Raw genomic sequence first — 20,815 nt, forward strand, 5'->3', positions numbered from 1 at the left:
CCAAAAAAGGAATGGTTCTGCAGGTGGTGACCACACACCACTTCTCAGTTCCTATGCTTCCTGGCTGATGTTTTGGTCACTTTTGAATGTTGGCGGTGCTTTCACTCTAGTGGTAGCATGAGACGGAGTCTACAACCCACACAAGTGGCTCAGGTAGTGCAGTTCATCCAGGATGGCACATCAATGCGAGCTGTGGCAAAAAGGTTTGCTGTGTCTGTCAGCGTAGTGTCCAGAGCATGGAGGCGCTACCAGGAGACAGGCCAGTACATCAGGAGACGTGGAGGAGGCCGTAGGAGGGCAACAACCCAGCAGCAGGAGCGCTACCTCCGCCTTTGTGCAAGGAGGTGCACTGCCAGAGCCCTGCAAAATGACCTCCAGCAGGCCACAAATGTGCATGTGTCAGCATATGGTCTCACAAGGGGTCTGAGGATCTCATCTCGGTACCTAATGGCAGTCAGGCTACCTCTGGCAAGCACATGGAGGGCTGTGCGGCCCCACAAAGAAATGCCACCCCACACCATGACTGACCCACCGCCAAACCGGTCATGCTGGAGGATGTTGCATGCTCATTACAATCCGTTTGAACTGACACAAATGTGCCCCTATATCTCTCTTTAATTTAGACGCCAACAACGTCTAACGTCTTTCTTCACACAGACCTAAAGATATGCATAGCTGCTATTGTTACATCCTCAGAAACATGATCTGCATAGCTGCTAGTGTTACCGCATAGACACCAACTTGTAGCCCCAAATCAATGTCATTAGAATGTATGTATCCAGGACAGTAGAGGCACACAGAACTAGTGCACATCATATTTACATTACAGATAGCATAACACATAACACACAGATCGTACATAGCATAACACACACTAGCTTGAGTCTCCTGCATGAGCTAACACAAGTATGGATGGCATTTCCCAAGTAGACCTACCTAATTAGGTCATTGTATAGGTTTTCAATCTTGACTGCTGACATCGTTTTTGAGTGGATTTTCCCTTTAAGTTCCCCATATACATTTTCATTACTTGAACTGCATCCGACAATGCTAGCTAGATACGTTTCATTAACGTAATGAGGGAATCTGCTAAATAATTTTTGTTTGCTACAATAATTGTTTAGTCAAACTTCAGATTAAATGTGTTTCATTCAATTTAATTGTATTAGGTAATCTTAGGTTCACTTCATGTAAAGTGTGATCTATTATTGTTTTTTTTTATGTAGACTGGCATTCTCTGCCTGTACGCAGATTATGCGCAGCACGTGGAGCCCCGCGGCCGCCCTACACATAAAAAATAAACAAAACGTTATAGCAACTCAGTTTTTCCCTTGTTATGTAAGTCACTGACTGTCACTCAATTAACCCATGTCAGCCAACATTTTATAAGATTGCTAGCTAAGTCTGCCAGCTATCCAAACCTTCATGGTTGAATTACCTACCGCCCACGACCTCCAGAGGCCCCCGATTGATTTTGTTGGTGAGCACAGCCAGCGGTTTCACACATCAGTCCCTCGCCGCTGTACGTGTCTCAGAACGCCTGCAGGTTAATGTTTAAAGGAAGGATAGGGTCCTTGAGGTCCTTGATATCAACGTTACAAGGAGGTGTCCCAGAATAAATGACATAAGCGGCAGGACAAAATGACAGATAACCGTGTCCGTTCAAGGCTAACTACAGCTGTATTAGTACTGTACCTCAAGTAGTGTTGTGTCATTGAAAGGGCTGTATTGCTGCTAATGTAGTTCTACACTAGTCTCTCCACCCTGGTGCTTTACAACCATGATAAGTCACTCGCATCTGAGCGGTCAAGCTCGGATAGCGTTTGTGGTTAACACTTGCAGTTGTAGCTCGTGTGATAGAAGGCTATGGAATGCCAACTGGCCTTGCATCGTAGCTTTGAACACGCCTAGTTTTTTCTGCAGTTTTTAGGGCCTTATTTTTTATTATACCTTTTTTTATTCCGTTTTCTCCGTTTAATTTATCCAGGTTTCAGTTTTTTTCAGGCTTTCACTCACCCCCCCCCCCCAAAATCTTAGAAAAACACCTAAATTGGATGTTCCAAGTCCACAACAATGCTTAAACCACATCAAGAGACCTATTTTAAGGTCTGGGCACCAAGAGACCATTGTTTGGTTAGTGATGTTTCTGTAGCGCTCATGTGATTGCAGAGTTCGCTAAACAAATGGCCACTGGATTGGCCACTGCAAATAATTATGATATCATTCTGCCAGGTAGGCATAGGCTACTTTTTAGTTACCATTTAATTTTATAATAATATAATACAGTAATGGTGTTACAGAGGAATACCCCATGAGAAATGGCGGCTGGCGCTGAAACAAATCAAGCTTTATTTATACAGCACATTTCAGACATGGAATGCAACACAACAAACATAAGATTAAAAAAACTAAAGAATGACACAAACTGAACAACTAAAAAGCACCCTAATGAATAGCAAACAATTGCATTGTCACGTTCCTGACCTGTTTTTCCTTTTTCTTGTATTTATTTAGTTGGTCAGGGCGTGAGTTGGGGTGGGTTGTCTATGTGTTATTTTCTATGTTGGGATGTTTGTGTTCGGCCGGGTATGATTCTCAATCAGAGACAGCTGTCAATCGTTGTCCCTGATTGAGAATCATACTTAGGCAGCCTGGGTTTCACGTGTGTTTTGTGGGTGTTTGTTTCCGTGTCTGTGTTTGTTGCACCACACGGTACTGTATCGGTTTATGCACTTCGTTTATTTGTTTTGTAATTCAGTATTCAGTTTCGTTTTAATAAATCATTATGAACACTAACCACTCTGCGTATTGGTCCGATCCGTCTCGCCTCTCCTCGTCCGAGGAGGAGGAAGAATATGACGATAGCCGTAACATGCATTAGCACAAAATCAGATGAAACCAATTGGCTGGTATGTTAACCAGTCTCACAGGCAGTGTCCCAAATGGCACCCTTTTCCCCTTTATAGTGCATTACCTTTGAACAGGGCCCATAAGGTATAGGTAATAGAGTGCCATTTAGGATACAGACACAGTGTCTGGAACACAGACAGACATGGTGCTGTTCGCTGGGATAGAATGTCTGGGACTCCCCTAGCTTGTTCCAAGTCCAAATTGTTATTTTTTGGGAGGGGTTTTGTCCAAATATCTTCTGAAGGGAATGACACACTTATTTAAGCAGAATCACAATGATGTCCAAAGAACTTGAATTTAATTTCAATAATTGCAACTTGAACCCCTTTGAAATTAAGACAGTTGCTCGAATATTAATCCAATCGGCGGTGAATTAAGATGTTACTTTTGGAGGGGGAGATGGTGTGAAATTAATAAATCCATGGCAAATGGTCTCATTTGATAATGTCTTCGGCATTCTCCTCCAAATAAGCCCAAACTCTAATTAATTATATAAGAGCTGTTTTTTTCATATGATATATTCAAGTACATTTTATTTACTGACAGGATTTGTCTCATTCGTCCAACTGACGTTGAGAAGTATGTCGTGGTAAACAAAATATTGTTATTTTTGCTTTCCCTGAACGAGCACTTTAACCAGCCACCTGTGCTCGCTGCTCCGTTACTTATCATGCACGGAGTAGTCCATGTCAATATCTAAAGTATAAATTATGGATTTGACCATGGTTTCCGAAAAACAGGTGGCCCCTGTTATTAGAGATAACTACAGATTATGGTTGAAATCCTGAGGGAGTGTTTTGGCACCGGTCCTCCTCTCCACCAGAAGGGATTCTCTCTTCACTACTACCGCTAAACAGGATGAGACCAACATCTTAATAATTTTCCCTCCATATTTTGAATGCCAACCTGAGGGTTGGGGTCGATTACCCTCTTCGACAGGAAATTATTTGAAGTTAACTTTGTGAATTGAAAACAAACCCTCTTTGATTAAAGTATGATGACTCTTTTACTCTTTGAAATGGAATTGACCTCAACCCCTGCGATGTACTGGCTAATTCCCATGTCACTGTGTTTTAAGTTTGGTTGCAAATACAAATTGCTTAGTACTCTCTAGGGCTGTGTCTGAAATTACACCCTATTCCCTAGTACTGTATATAGTGCACTACTTTTGTCCAGAGTCTCATGTGCTTCCTCATGGGCTCTGGACAAAAATAGTGCACTATAGGGAATAGGATGTAATTTTAGCCTAGATTATTCTCCAAGTCCCCCTCTTTCCTCCTATGTTGCAGCTTTTCCTCTGTGAGATCCGGCTTCCCTCACATCACAGACCCCAGTAGGCTGGTAGCTGAAGTGCTGGACCCGACGGAACCAGTCATCTATGATCCCCAGAGAGAGGAGACGGATCCCCTGCAGGGCAATGTGCTTCTGCTGCAGTTTCTGGCATTTTCCAGGTGAACCCACGGCCGTCATGTTTGTGGCTCTACGGCACCATGTATAAACATCACCGGCGTAGCGTAGCCACGCAAGTAGGCTGAGATTGATACATTTTATTTTTGTCATGCATTGATGTCAATGGGAAGACTAAGTGAAAATTCCACTTAAGTGGAAGCTAGGATTTGCCCCATAGTGAAGAAACCATATATGAGGATTTGAGTTTGATAATTTTTTTTACATTTACATTTGATCATTTAGCAGACTTATCCAGAGTAACTTATGTGGTCAAACCACATATCACAGGCATAGCATGTACACTTTTCCTCAATAAATAAGTTATCAGCAAAGTCAGAGTTCCAGGTGAGGTGAGAATTATTTAAGATTCTCTGAAGAGGTCGGGTTTCAGGTTCTTTCTGAAGATGGCAGGCAGGCAGAGATGTTTGTCACCACCTGAGTATCAGAAGGGGGGAAGGAAAAATGTAGCTGAGTGCCATCCACATAGCAATGATAGGAGAGACCATGTCAGGACATGACGGAGCCAAGTGACTTGGTGTATAGAGAAAAGTGGAGATGGCCTAGAACCGAGCCCTGGGGGCAGCGGCGGATTTATGTATGGGCAACATGGGCAGCCGCCCAGGGCGGCATCTTGCCGGGGGCAAAATCCCTAAAGGTTGGTTGGTGGATTCTGAAAGAAACAACAGCCTCTTCTGCTTCTGCTGAAAACCCTTTTCTAAGAAGAAAATTAATTGAGCAAACTTAGGACTGACAGACTGGAAACATGCAAGTTCTTTGCTGACTTCACACGACAGCAGTCCAGTGCACCAAAACTGCATAAAGCATGGAAAGAACTGGCAATGAGGATCAAAAAAGGGGAAACAATTGATAAGCATGAGATGGCACTTATAGAGGCTGAGAGGATAAGATGAAGAGAGGTGTTGACATGTCTCTGGCAATTAGAAATCTGGCACTAAGGGGACACACAGAAACACTGTACTCTCCATGTCATGGAAATTTCCTCAGAGGTTGAACTGATGGCACAATTTGATCCAGTCATGAAAGAGCACCTTAACCATGTCCAAAAAGGGACCCTGATACACCACCAAATACAGAATGAACTAATTGATTTGTTGAGTAGCAAGGTAATTTCAATAATTGTGAGGGACATCAAGCTGGCAAAATTATTCTCTATCATTCTAGATTGCACCTCAGATGTCAGCCATACTGAACAGTTGTCAGTTGTGATTCGAATTGTGTCACTGAAGGAGAAGCCCCTCATTAAGGAACATTTTATGGGGGTTTTGGAGGCATTTGGCATCCCTGATTCTCATAAGATTAGAGTAGCTAAAAATTCCTTTTGAGGACTGCAGTGGACAGTCTTATGATAATGGGGCCAACATTAAAAGCAAAAAGAAAGGTGTCTAAGCCAGACTCCTGGAAATGAATCCAAGAGCTCTATTTGTGCCATGTGGGGCTCACACATTGAACCTGGTTGTGGCTGATACTGCTAAAAGTTCTGTTGATGCCACAGGTGACTTTGGCATCTTACACAAACTGTACACCTTGTTATCAGCCTTCACACAGTGATGGGCCATCCTGAAAAAACATGTGGACATCACTTTGAAGATGTGGACAAGGTGGGAGAGTAAAGTTAAGAGTGTCGAGCCACTGAGGTACACTGTATCAGGCAGCAGCGGTGAGAGAGGCACTGATTGAGGTGAGGGATCAAACCAAAGACCCTGTGATAAAGATTGAGGCCCAGTCCTTGTCAGAGGAGGTGGGATCATACTGCTTCAGCATCTGTACAGTGGTGTGGTATGACATCTTGAGCCCGATCCAACATGTGACCAAGCTGATGCAGTCTTCCAGTATGCATGTGGATGTTGCAGTCAGTCTTCTCAGAAAGTCAGAGAGAGGTCCCAACAACTTTTTAAAAATGTATTTATTTATTTCACCTTTATTTAACCAGGTAGGCTAGTTGAGAACAAGTTCTCATTTACAACTGCAACCTAGCCAAGATAAAGCAAAGCAGTTTGACACATACAACAACACAGAGTTACACATGGAATAAACAAACATACAGTCAATAATACAGTAGAAAAAGTCTATATACAGTGTGTGCAAATGAGGTAAAATAAGGGAGGTAAGGCAATAAATAGGCCATAGTGGCGAAGTAATTACAATATAGCAATTAAACACTGGAGTGATAGATGTGCAGAAGATGAATGTGCAAGTAGAGATACTGGGGTGCAAAGGAGCAAAATAAATAACAGTATGGGGATGAGGTAGTTGGATGGGCTATTTACAGATGGGCTATGTACAGGTGCAGTGATCTGTGAGCTGCTCTGACAGCTGGTGCTTAAAGTTAGTGAGGGAGATATGAGTCTCCAGCTTCAGTGATTTTTGCAGTTCGTTCCAGTCATTGGCAGCAGAGAACTGGAAGAAAAGGCGGCCGAAGGAGGAATTGGCTTTGGGGGTGACCGGTGAAATATACTTGCTGGAGCGCGTGCTACGGGTGGGTGCTGCTATGGTGACCAGTGAGCTGAGATAAGGTGGGGCTTTACCTAGCAAAGACTTGTAGATCAGCTGAAGCCAGTGGGTTTGGCGACAAGTATGAAGTGAGGGCCAGCCAACGAGAGCATACAGGTCGCAGTGGTGGGTAGTGTATGGGGCTTTGGTGACAAAATGGATGGCACTGTGATAGACTGCATCCAATTTGTTGAGTAGAGTGTTGGAGGCTATTTTGTAAATGACATCGCCGAAGTCGAGGATCGGTAGGACAGTCATTTCTACGAGGGTATGTTTGGCAGCATGAGTGAAGGATGCTTTGTTGCAAAATAGGAAGCCGATTCTAGATTTCATTTTGTATTGGAGATGCTTAATGTGAGTCTGGAAGGAGATTTTACAGTCTAACCAAACACCTAGGTATTTGTAGTTGTCCACATATTGTAAGTCAGAACCGTCCAGAGTAGTGATGCTGGACAGGCGGGCAGGTGATGGCTGAATGCCAAGTGCCACGTTTTGAGGAAACCTGGCGCCATCCCTACAGTGAAGCATGGTGGTGGCAGCATCGTGCTGTGGGGGATGTTTTTCAGCGGCAGGGACTGGGAGACTAGTCAGGATCGAGGGAAAGATGAACGGAGCAAAGTACAGAGAGATCCTTGATGAAAACCTGCTCCAGAGCACTCAGGACCTCAGACTGGAGAGAAGGTTCACATTCCAACAGGACAACAATCCTAAGCTCACAGCCAAGACAATGCAGGAGTGACTTTGGGGCAAGTCTCTGAATGTCTTTGAGTGGCCCAGCCAGAGCCTGTACTTGAACCCAATTGAACATCTCTGGAGACACCTGAAAATAGCTGTGCAGCAACGCTCCATATCCAACCTGACAGAGCTTGAGAGGATCTGCAGAGAAGAATGGGAGAAACTCCCCAAATACAGGTGTGCCAAGCTTGTAGCGTCATACCCAAGACTCAAGTCTGTAATCGGTGCCAAAGGTGCGTCAACAAAGTACTGAGTAAAGGGTCTGAATACTTATGTAAATGTGATATTTCTGGATTTACGTACTCGTAACATAATTGATAGTGACATTTCACTATTGACTGTTGGAACACATATCTGTTCATTCTGAGTGAAAAATGTATCATTACACTTAGTGTAAATCTTGTTAGTATGCATTTACCATCACATGCACTTGAAAGAACAATGTGATATTTATTTTCATTAATTACATTTGAATACATTAATGTTATTCAAATTGTATTTCAATTCTTCCAATGTCTCGAATACCATATACTTTTTATGAAATTGTGCAAATTGATGTTACAGTGCCTCCGGAAATAATTCTCACCCTGTCACGCCCTGACCTTAGAGAGCCTTTTTATTTCTCTATTTGGTTAGGTCAGGGTGTGATTTGGGTGGGCATTCTAGGATGTCTATTTCTTTGTTGGCCGGGTATGGTTCCCGATCAGTGTAACGAATCTCTAGCTCTTCCTCCTCCTCGGACGAGGAGAGGAGAGAGGGATCGGAAGACCAATGTGCAGCGAGGTATGATGACATAATGATTTATTAACAGAAGTCAAAGACGAACACGAAAAACACTTGGAAAATTACAAAACAACAAACGAACGTAGACTGACCTAAAACATGTGAACTTACATATAACGAAGAACGCACGAACAGGTACACGACTACAAACAAACGATACAGTCCCGTGTGGTAACATATACGGACACAGGAGACAACCACCCACAACAAACAATGTGAAACAACCTACCTTAATATGGCTCTCAATCAGAGGAAACGTAAACCACCTGCCTCTAATTGAGAACCATATCAGGTAACCCATTAACCAACATAGATACACATAACATAGAATGCCCACCCCAACTCACGCCCTGACCGACTAAACACATACAAAACAACAGAAAACAGGTCAGGAACGTGACATAACCCCCCCCTCAAGGTGCGAACTCCGGACGCACCAGCATAAAGTCTAGGGGAGGGTCTGGGTGGGCATCTGACCATGGTGGTGGTTCAGGCTCTGGGCGTGGTCCCCACCCCACCATAGTCAATCCCAGCTTCCCTATCCCCCTCCCAATGACCACCCTACTATTAAACCCACCTAATTTAAGGGGCAGCACCGGGATAAGGGGCAGCACCGGAATAAGGGGCAGCACCGGAATAAGGGGCAGCACCAGGATAAGGGACAGCACCGGACTGAGGGACTGCAGCTCCGGACTGAGGGACTGCAGCTCCGGACTAAGGGGCAGCTCCGGACTGAATGGCGGATCCTGGCTGGCTGGCTCTGGCGGATCCTGGCTGGCTGGCTCTGGCGGATCCTGGCTGGATGACGGCTCTGGCTGCTCATGGCTGGCTGACGGATCTGGCTGCTCATGGCTGGCTGACGGATCTGGCTGCTCATGGCTGGCTGACGGATCTGGCTGCTCATGGCTGGCTGACGGATCTGGCTGCTCATGGCTGGCTGACGGATCTGGCTGCTCATGGCTGGCTGACGGATCTGGCTGATCCGGTCTGGCGGAAGGCTCTGGCTGATCCGGTCTGGCGGAAGGCTCTGGCTGATCCGGTCTGGCGGAAGGCTCTGGCTGATCCGGTCTGGCGGAAGGCTCTGGCTGATCCGGTCTGGCGGAAGGCTCTGGCTGATCCTGTCTGGCGGAAGGCTCTAGCGGCTCCTGTCTGGCGGAAGGCTCTAGCGGCTCCTGTCTGGCGGACGGCTCTGTAGGCTCATGGCAGACGGGCGGCTTTGCAGGCTCATGGCAGACGGGCGGCTTTGAAGGCTCAATACAGACGGGCAGTTCAGGCGCCGCTTGGCAGACGGGCAGTTCAGGCGCCGCTTGGCAGACGGGCAGTTCAGGCGCTGCTTGGCAGACGGGCAGTTCAGGCGCCGCTTGGCAGACGGGCAGTTCAGGCGCCGCTTGGCAGACGGGCAGTTCAGGCGCCGTTGGGCAGACGGCAGACTCTGACTGGCTGAGACGCACTGTAGGCCTGGTGCGTGGTACCGGAACTGGTGGTACCGGACTGGAGACACGCACCTCAAGGCTAGTGCGGGGAGCGGGAACAGGACACACTGAGTTCTCAAAGCGCACTATAGGACTGGTGCGTGGTACCGGGACTGGTGGTACCGGGCTGAGGGCACGCACCTCAGAACGAGTGCGGGGAGAAAGATCAGTGCGTACAGGGCTCTGGATACGCACATGAGGCTTGGTGCGTGGTGCCGGAACTGGAGGCACTGGGCTGGATACACACACCACAGGGAGAGTGCGTGGAGGAGGAACAGGGCTCTGGAGACGCACTGGAAACCTGGTGCGTGGTGTAGGCACTGGTGGTACTGGCCTGGAGCGGGGAGGTGGCGCCGGAAATACCGGACCGTGCAGGCGTACTGGCTCCCTTGAGCACTGAGCCTGCCCAACCTTACCTGGTTGTATGCTCCCCGTCGCCCGACCAGTGCGGGGAGGTGGAATAACCCGCACCGGGCTATGTAGGCGAACCGGGGACACCATGCGTAAGGCTGGTGCCATGTAAGCCGGCCCGAGGAGACTTACTGGTGGCCAGATATGTAGGGCCGGCTTCATGACATCCGGCTCAATACTCAATCTGGCCCAGCCGATACGAGGAGCTGGTATGTACCGCACCGGGCTGTGCACACATACAGGAGACACCATGCGCTCTACTGCGTAACATGGTGTCTGCCCGTACTCTCGCTCTCCACGGTAAATACAGGGAGTGGGCGCAGGTCTCCTACCTGACTTCGCCACTCTCCCTTCTAGCCCCCCCCCCAATACATTTTTGGGGTTTACTCTTAAGGCTTCCAGCCACGTCTCCTTGCTGCCTCCTCATACCACCGCTCCTGGGCTTTAGCTGCCTCCCTCTCTTCCTGAGAGCGGCGATTCTCTCCTGCCTTAGCCCAGGGTCCTTCTCCATTCAATATCTGCTCCCATGTCCACGAGTCCTGGTTTCTTTGTTGCGCTCTCCCCCGTCGCTTGGTCCTAGGTTGGTGGGTGATTCTGTAACGGGTGTCTAGCTCTTCCTCCTCCTCGGACGAGGAGAGGAGAGAGGGATCGGAAGACCAATGTGCAGCGAGGTATGATGACATAATGATTTATTAACAGAAGTCAAAGACGAACACGAAAAACACTTGGAAAATTACAAAACAACAAACGAACGTAGACTGACCTAAAACATGTGAACTTACATATAACGAAGAACGCACGAACAGGTACACGACTACAAACAAACGATACAGTCCCGTGTGGTAACATATACGGACACAGGAGACAACCACCCACAACAAACAATGTGAAACAACCTACCTTAATATGGCTCTCAATCAGAGGAAACGTAAACCACCTGCCTCTAATTGAGAACCATATCAGGTAACCCATTAACCAACATAGATACACATAACATAGAATGCCCACCCCAACTCACGCCCTGACCGACTAAACACATACAAAACAACAGAAAACAGGTCAGGAACGTGACAATCAGAGGCAGCTGTCTATCGTTGTCTCTGATTGGGGATCGTACCTAGGCAGCCCTTTTTCCCACCTTCAGTTGTGGGATCTTGTCTTTGTATAGTTGCTGTTTAGCGCTACAGAGCTTTACGTTCGTTTCGGGTATTGTTGTTTTTTGGTGTCATTTGAAAATAAAGTAAAATGTACGCCTACCACGCTGCACCTTGGTCTTCATCAAACGACGGACATAACACAACCCTTGATTTTATTCACGTTTAGTTTTGTTGCAGCCTAAATTTAAAATTGATTAAATTGAGATTTTGTATCACTGGCCTACACACTATACCCCATAATGTCACAGTGGAATTGTGTCTTTAGTCATTTTTACATATTAAATAAAAATGAAAAGCTGAAATGACTAGAGTCAATAAGTATTCAACTGCATTGTTATGGCATGCCAAAATAAGTTCAGGATTAAAAATGTGCTTAGCAAGTCACAGAATAAGTTGCATGGACACACTCTGTGTGCCATAATAGTGTTTAACATGATTTTTTTTAATGACTACCGCATCTCTGTAACCCACACATATAATTATCTCAGTTGAGCAGTGAATTTCAAACACAGATTCAACCACAAATATCCGGGAGGTTTTCCAATGCCTCACAAAGAAGGGTACCTATTAGTAGATGAGTAAAACAAGAATAAAGCAGACATAGAACATCCCTTTGAGCATGGTGAATTTATTAATTACACTTTGTATGGAGTATCAATACACCCAGTCACTACTGTAACGATGACGCTGGGAGTCAGGAAGCAGGTGCTGAGTTTAATAATGAACATAAAGCAATACAAAAGAAACATCTGGACACAGACCAATACTTCCTGACGAGTGATGCTAGGGACTGCTAGATACAGGGGGAGTAATCAGGGTAGTGATCGAGTCCAGGTGTGCCTCATGATGCAACACAGTCTCACATTCAATTCGCGCATATATGTACAAAATGTATTTCAGCAGATTTCGTGCGTTTTTGTGCGTTTTCGTCTGGCTTAATTCGTGAGAAAAGACACGAATTTATGTGCTTCTTAATTCGTGCGAAAAGACACAAATTTAACCAGTAGGCTACACAAGCCTTTGCAACAACCATATAGACGTGATCATTTGTATTTCATTTTTGTTCTTCTTAATGGCTAATTCAACGTCATGAATATACAGAAATGTTGTCTTTGTTTAACCATGTTTTAAAATGTGTCGTTGTATGCCTATATGTACTGTTTTAGACTTGCTGAACAGAATTTTTGAGAAAAGACGCACATTTATGTGCGACTTAATTCGTGGGAAATATTGTTTTATTAATGCCAATGCTGTTTTCTGTGCTTGATTTCGCTTAATACTTTGGATACTGGTGCACTTGTAATCAGAACGCCTTTTTGTCATGTAGGCAACCATACACGATTTTCTTCATAACCCATTTCATATTTCGTGGAGCCTAAATTACACCATTTTCTTCATAATGCATGTATTACATGTTAATGTAAAATAATGAATTATGTTGGCTTACACTTATGGCCTTTCCAAGGCCTTTCCATACCTTAAGGGAACATTTTAGCACTCGCCATATGGTTAGTGAGAAACGCCACATTGCAAATGTACGGTCCCTTACTAGACGTCCTGCAACGTTTCTAAAATTCGCGGACGGCGTCGGGCCGTGCCTGGGGGAGAGATCTTTCAGGAAGTCATCAAACGAAATCTCTCGGACGTTCGGTTTCCGTTTTATAAAAATAACAAATTTTGGTCATTTTTCCGCAGTCTCGGAAATTCCCACCAGAGGGAAAATAAATAATATTGCAAATGCACAAGCACATTGCAAATGCATGTGGCCTTTTCTCCTAAACGGAAAATATTTCGAAGACGTAATGGACAGTTGGCCCCGAACAAGATGGCGTCGAGGCCTCAACGCTTTTTGAGTTATGGCCATTTTTCTGGGATTAAAGGTCAAAAACGCAAAGTAGGGTGCTAATTTGACCGCTTCACGTCAAAGTACATAAGCATACGGTGTCAGGAAAAAAAGAACCAGCCATTTATCTATCGTAATTTAAGAGAAATCGTACATTGACAAATTGGTAATGTTCACAAAAAGGGGTAAAAAAAAAAAAAGTTACAGATCCAGTTGCAGTGTGTTCAGACGAACATTTTTTAAGTGGGTCTCGAAGCTCTGCCAGAATTCTGTGATTTTATGTGATTTTATGAAATAACACACACTCATTTAACCCTCTGTAAATAAGTCAGTTCTTAACATAAAGACTTAAAACTCAATATTATATAAGAGCCTACCCCAAGGAGGATATGTGTTCACTTTCAGCTTCCTATGTCAACCGGAAGTACCTTCAAATGGTGCCATAGGGTCAGTTTCGAAGGGTTAAAAAGGTCAGATCTGCCTCCCGGGTGGCGCAGTGGTCTAGGGCACTGCATCGCAGTGCTAGCTGCGTCACCAGAGTCTCTGGGTTCGCGCCCAGGCTCTGCCGCAGCCGGCCGCGACCGGGAGGTCCGTGGGGCGACGCACAATTGGCCTAGCGTCGTCCGGGTTAGGGAGGGTTTGGCCGGTAGGGATATCCTTGTCTCATCGCGCTCCAGCGACTCCTGTGGCGGGCCGGGGGCAGTGCGCGCTAGCCAAGGGGGCCAGGTGCACGGTGTTTCCTCCGACACATTGGTGCGGCTGGCTTCCGGGTTGGAGGCGCGCTGTGTTAAGAAGCAGTGCGGCTTGGTTGGGTTGTGCTTCGGAGGACGCGTGGCTTTCGACCTTCGTCTCTCCTGAGCCCATACGGGAGTTGTAGCGATGAGACAAGATAGTAATTACTAGCGATTGGATACCACGAAGAAAAGGGGATAAAAGGATGGAGTGAAAAAGTACGATGCTTAAAGACACACAAAGCCTGCAATGGCATTGCCATTATCTCCAGGCCGTGCCGAGTTCAACGAGATGCCCCGCTTGACCGTAGCTCGCTCGGTCTGAGTGCAGCGACAGGGACAAGAAGAAGGACCCAAATGACCCTTTGACCTCAATTTCATATTTTTTTGCTTTTGGGAGACAGAGAGAGAACCGTTAAGGTTAGAAGCACAATTTGACCTCAGGAACGCTCCTAAGGTCCTCCCGATCTGTGCAAGCCTAACATTGACCATGTGGCATTAACCCTTAACAGTTAAAAGAAGGTGTTTACATCAAACAGTTTACAATGACATGTCTCCCCATAGGAATACATTGCCTGCTCCCCTAAATTCAACCTGAAGCCTATGTGGGTTAATAATGCCTTATGAACCTGTCTTCGATGACAATCCATCAGGCCACTATGAGGTCTACCTGTGTCGATTCTAAGCTTCCTGGAGCAACCGGAAGTGGTTAAATCACCCTAAAAGTGTTTGCCATACCCAACCTGCAGTTTGAGAGAAATAGTGCATTCAACCCTATGTAAATCAGTGAGTTCTTAACGTATAGACTTAAAACTCAGGATTCTGTAAAAGCCCACTCCAATGAGGATATGTGTTTACTTTCAGCTTCCTGTGCCAACCGGAAGTGCCATAATTGGTGTCAAAAGGGCTGTTTCGAAGGGTTAAAAAAGTCAAATCTTTCCAAAACTTAATATATGTGAATAGGCAACCCTCATGAACTGTAAATCAGTCATTCATCCCATCAGATTTCAAGGAAAAATTTACACACCCACACAGAAAGGATGGAGTGACACACTGAGGGGCTTAGAGGCAGACAATGCCTGCAATAGTTACTTTTGTTCGAACTTTTAAAGAACCGTCAGACCTAGAGTTCTGAAACTTTACAAACCTGTTCTAGAGCTCAGGTCGATTAAGCACGGTGAGTTATGTGGCTCTAGAAGGTTCTCGGACCGATAAAAAGCCTTGTGCATTTGCATTGACTTCAATTCATTTTGAGCATTACGAAAATGGTGACATTTAGAAAGGTCCCAGAGTTGCAAGACTAGGTGCATTGAAACCGGCTCGGCCCATAGAGACGGACCCCGACATTTCTGTCCGATAGCTCATTCAAGGACCCCGTAGCAAGGCATGGAAAAAAGTGGAATTTCAGCACCAATTAAGGTTTTGCTCGGGCACCGAATGACCTATCGAGCCGAAACTTGGGATTCGAGGTCGCCTCACATAGGGCTAAACATAATGTGAGAACTGGACCCGCAGCTAGAACATAACTACGTATTATTTGTTTTATTATGGTTTAAATGGAAGGCGCTGTGAATTTTGGGCCTGCTCTGAAATATGTGATAGTTGGCTTCTAAACGAGTTGGAAAAAGTGAGTTTGGAGTCAGATGGTATCAGTTTGGTGTCTGAAAATATCTAATTGGCTGATGGACACTGACTTGCTAGTTGACTTTTGTGCATTTGCAATATGTTTCAACAGTGAAAAACCACCAAAATAGCATTCTGAAATCACCACTAAAAATGACATCACCATAGTCTCCAGGCCGTGCCGAGTTCAACGAGATGCCCCGCTTGACCGTAGCTTGCTCGGTCTGAGCGCAGCGGCAGTGACAAGAAGATGACCCTTGACCTACATTTCAAGTCTTTTGCTTTTGGGAGACAGAGAGAGAACTGTTAAGGTTTAGAAGCACAATTTGACCTCAGGAACGTTCCTAAGGTCTCTGTGCAAGCCTAACCTTGACCGTGTGGCATTAACCCTTAACAGTTAAAATAAGGTGTTTACATCAAACAGTTTACAATGACATCTCACCCCATAGGAACACATTGCCTGCACCCCTAAATTCAACCTGAAGCCTATGTGGGTTATGAATGTCTCATGAACCTGTCTTCAATGACAATCCATCAAGCCACTATGAGGTCTACCTGTGTTGATTCTAAGCTTCCTGGAGCAACCGGAAGTGATAAAATCACCCTAAAAGTGTTTTCCCATACCCAACCAGCAGTTTGTGATATATAGTGCATTCAACCCTGTGTAAATCAGTCAGTTCTTAACGTATAGACTTAAAACTCAGGATTCTGTAAAAGCATACCCCGATCAGGATATGTATTTACTTATAGCTTCCTGTGCCAACCGGAAGTGCCTTAAAATGGGGTCATAGGTGCTGTTTCGAAGGTTTAAAAAAGTCAGATCTTTCCAAAACTTTAAATGTGAATCGGTCAACCCTCATGAACTGTAAATCAGTAATTTCTCTAAACAAAAAAAACAAAACAAAAAAGCTCTCACACACACACACACACACACGCACACGCACACGCACACGCACACACACACACACACACACACACACACACACACACACACACACACACAGCAAGGATGGAGTGAAAAAGTATAGTGCTTAAAGACACACAGAGCCTTAAATGCTTTTAGGGGGGATCCAGACTTCCATACCCGCTCTGGGAGCGCTATACTACCGCCCCAAATCAATGGGTGCTGGCCTGAGTGATTTATGGAGGTTTTCAAAAAATATTCTATGTTTTTCTTCTGGAAAATATTTTATGTTTTTTCTTCTCGAGTCAATGGCCTGAGTGATTTATGGAGGTTTTCAAAAAATATTTTAAGTCCAAACTTTTCGTGCACCTGGTATTTTTTGGGGGTTACCAGGCGTCATTTTTCAAAACGGTTGAAATTGCTTTTAGGGGGCATCCAGAGTGTCACATGACCGGATGAGGTAACTATTCTTGTTCTTCTTGTAACTTTCCGGTAGGCTAGAAGCTTTCCGGTGTTTTGCTGCTCGACACAGGTCGACGCAGGTATTGCACTTGATTTATCGTTATCGTAACCGTAGGTGCAGCCAAGTGGAAATACGAAAGCTTTCTAGCTATTTCGCACTGATGGTAATTTGAACACAAGAACGTTTCTAGTGAAAAGGTGCTTACACTCAGAGCCATGTATTTACACTCAGCCACCCTAGCCTTATTACGGGTTAACGTTTTGGTAATTTTGGTTGGCCAACAAAATGTAAGACTACAATGACTGCATACGTTTCCCCAAATGTTATACGAAAAAAAAATGTTTTGTTATTGATGGACAATGGCAAGGCTGCCATTGTATTTTCAGTTACATTCTGGTCAATAAAAATGGTTTACACGTTTATTTTTTAAGAAATACATGGAACTACAACCGAATAAAACACCATTAACCATCATGCATTGCTTACATTCATTCTATACTGAAAAGTCTGTTCAGAAAAATCGAAAACAGTACATATAGGCATAAAACCACAATGTTTTAATAGGGATTAAAAAAAGACAATATATATATAACCTCTTATGGTTATATGGTTAAAAAAAGACAAAATATCTATATATTCATAACGTAAAATAAATAAATACAGGCGATCGCGTCTATGGTTGTTGCAACGGCTTGTGTGTCGCCTACTGGTTAAATTCGTGTCTTTTCGCACGAATTAAGTAGCACAGAAATTCGTGTATTTACAAACGAATTGAACCACCCCAAAAATGCACAAAAACGCACGAAATCTGCTGAAATACATTTTGTACATATATGCGCGAATTGAATGTGAGGCTGGGCTGCATGATGGGGCACAAGTGTGCGTAATGAGGGTTGCCAGGTGTGCGTAATGATGGTTTGCCAGGACCGGTGGTAGACGTGACAGTACAGGCGAAGGTGGATATCTCGGATGATATTTGGATACCTGTGATGTGAATTGGGGGCCACGGTCGGAGACGATGTCCTCTGGAAGGCCATAGTGCCGAAAGACCTGCTGGAACAGTGCCTAAGCGACCTGGAGAGTGGTAGAGACCAGAAAGGGGGATAAAACAGCAGGATTTAGAGAATCTGTCCACAACCACCAAAATGGTGGTGAAACCATCAGAGGGGAGATCAATGAAAAAAATCTATGGACAGATGAGACCACGGACGCTGAGGCACGGGAAGGGGAAGGAGTTCCCTGCTGGAACGTGCCAGGGAGATTTAGTTTGGGCACTTATGGAACAGGAGTTGACGTAGCGAGTCACGTCCTGCGCCAAGGTGGGCCACCAGTACTTTTCGGAGATATTTTGAATAGTGAGGGTGATACCTGGATGTCCAGCAACGACAGCTGTGTGCACCCAGGCCAGCAGCTGATCCCTTATTCCCGTGGGAATGTACAGGTGCTCAGGAGGACAGGTAGTGGGTGGGGTTTCCCTCTCCAGGGCCTGGCAAATGTCCACATATACAGTACCAGTCATAAGTTTGGACACACCTTTTTCTTTATTTTTACTATTTTCTATAGAGTAGAATAATAGTGATGACATCAAAACTAGGAAATAACACATATGGAATCATGTAGTAACCAAAAAAGTGTTAAACAAATTAAAATATATTTTAGATTCTTAAAAGTAGCTTGCAAAGTCTTTCAAGATATGTTTGCCCTCTGGTTGGTATTGTCATCGCAACAGCTTAGTCCTTTTTGAACAGACTACGGGTGATTTATCTATTTTACAATCATTCTGTACAATAGAAATAAAGTATTTTGTTGTTTACCACGGAAAAGCTACGCTGGCAATTTACCCAACACTTTGTATGAATGGAAACTAATGTTGGTGTACTGTTATTGTTATATTTGTTTACTATTTATGTTATCCAGAAGTGTTTGGTATGGTCACTTCTTATTAAGATCGGGGGTTAAATAACCCTGGACTTTTCATATGTAACTACATCAAATCAATAGGGAGATTATTTGTGCCAGAAGGTCATGGGTCGGAATCAAACCCAAACCGACATGGTAGGCCTGTATGTGCGCACTGAAGGCAGCAGCCCTAAACGCTACACCACCCCAGGCCACAATTGAACTCAATTTTAACAGTTCATTCGAAACCTTAGGATACACTAGAAACTTGTATGTCATAGCCTAGTGGAGACCAATATCTATAGTGTGTTATTTAAGCAATAAGGCCCGAGGAGGTGGGGTGTATGGCCAATATACCACATCTAAGGGGTTGTTCTTATGCACGCAAAGCAGAGAGACTGGACATAGCCTTTAGCCATGGCATATTGGCCATATATCACAAACACACGAGGAGCCTTATTGCTATTATAAACTGGTTACCAACGCAGTTAGAGCAGTAAAACAAAATGTTTTGTCATACCCGTGGTATACAATCTGATATATCATGGCTTTCAGCCAATCAGAATTCAGGGCTCAAACCACCCAGTTTATAATAAGATAAATAAAACGACGATTGTTCTTGTGTATGGCTGAACTTCAGATATACTGTATTTTTGTACATTTGAATGTCGCAGTAAAAAGACCTACGCTTATAGTGTTTGAGTGAGTGAGAGAGAATATTATTTTAAGATAGCGAGCCCTGATCCCAATGACTCATATAAAATTCCTGAAGCATCAGGAAAATTATCCTCAACAAACAAGTGATCAAGTTAAGATCTGACATCTATACACTACATGCAGGTTAAATAATGTAATTTTAGGGTTTAGTGTGCATTGGTGCCATGTCATAGTACTTAAAGTAATATTCAGTCTTAAAGAGCAACTGCCCCTAAAAAACGACTTCTCCATTTGAAAATGGCTTATGTGGCATTGATATGAGTCAGAAACATTAATTCTAGTGTCAAAATTGACTACAAAGTGTAAATAGGATAATTTTGGTCATAAAGTCAGTCTCGCCCAAAACAGAGATTTGCAAGATGATTGTAAAAAAAAATTGGCACAGAATGAAGTGTACCGTAACGGTTTTCCTTGGGTTAGGTTTATTTTAAGTAATTATATATTCCAAGCGCAGCTACAAATTCTTCTTGGGCCTTGATTCTACATGTTCCACAGGGATGTTGGTCCATGCTGACGAAATGGCATCACGCAGTTGCTTCGGCAGTATTCTAACATTAAATCGAACAATAACTGAATGCCTCAATGCCTGACGGGGTGGTGTACCTAATAAACTGTCCGGTGAGTGTATATTACAGGCTACAGTAGGCTACTAAATAAACGTTCCAGGCACTGACTCACCCAATGATGAAGATGAAGGCTAGGCTACTCACCGGTGATGGCCAATGCGCTCAAGATAAACTACAGTGCTGTTTGCTCAGAATCGTACAACATCTTTTGAGAAACTGTACTGTACCATTGTTAGCGTCTACAGACATATTAGTATTTTCTTTTCAGTAGTAGGCATTTGCTTTCTAAACTGTACGTTTTCCTCACAATTGTAGGCTATTTAGAAATGTGCAAAAAAGTAAACTGACAGCCGTTAACCAACCATAGAAATATAATCCATAGATGTCAGTTCCCATTCAATTCAGGACTGGCAGCCATTGCTAGTGTACCCATGAGTTTAAAATTCAAATTGCCAGGGTTAAAGGTTCCAAAACCATTCTATAGATTATACATCTATGGCCACAACGCAACAAGCTGTTCTATATTTGGCACACATGCTGCCCAAGAATTTGACGACGTCACGACGACTTGCGTGCAGAACAACAGCGACAAAAACGGTATAATTTTAAATTTATTTATACCACCACACAATAGGACACTT

The sequence above is a fragment of the Salvelinus namaycush genome, chromosome 14 (genome assembly GCF_016432855.1).
Source record: "Salvelinus namaycush isolate Seneca chromosome 14, SaNama_1.0, whole genome shotgun sequence".
Lineage (NCBI taxonomy): Eukaryota > Metazoa > Chordata > Actinopteri > Salmoniformes > Salmonidae > Salvelinus > Salvelinus namaycush.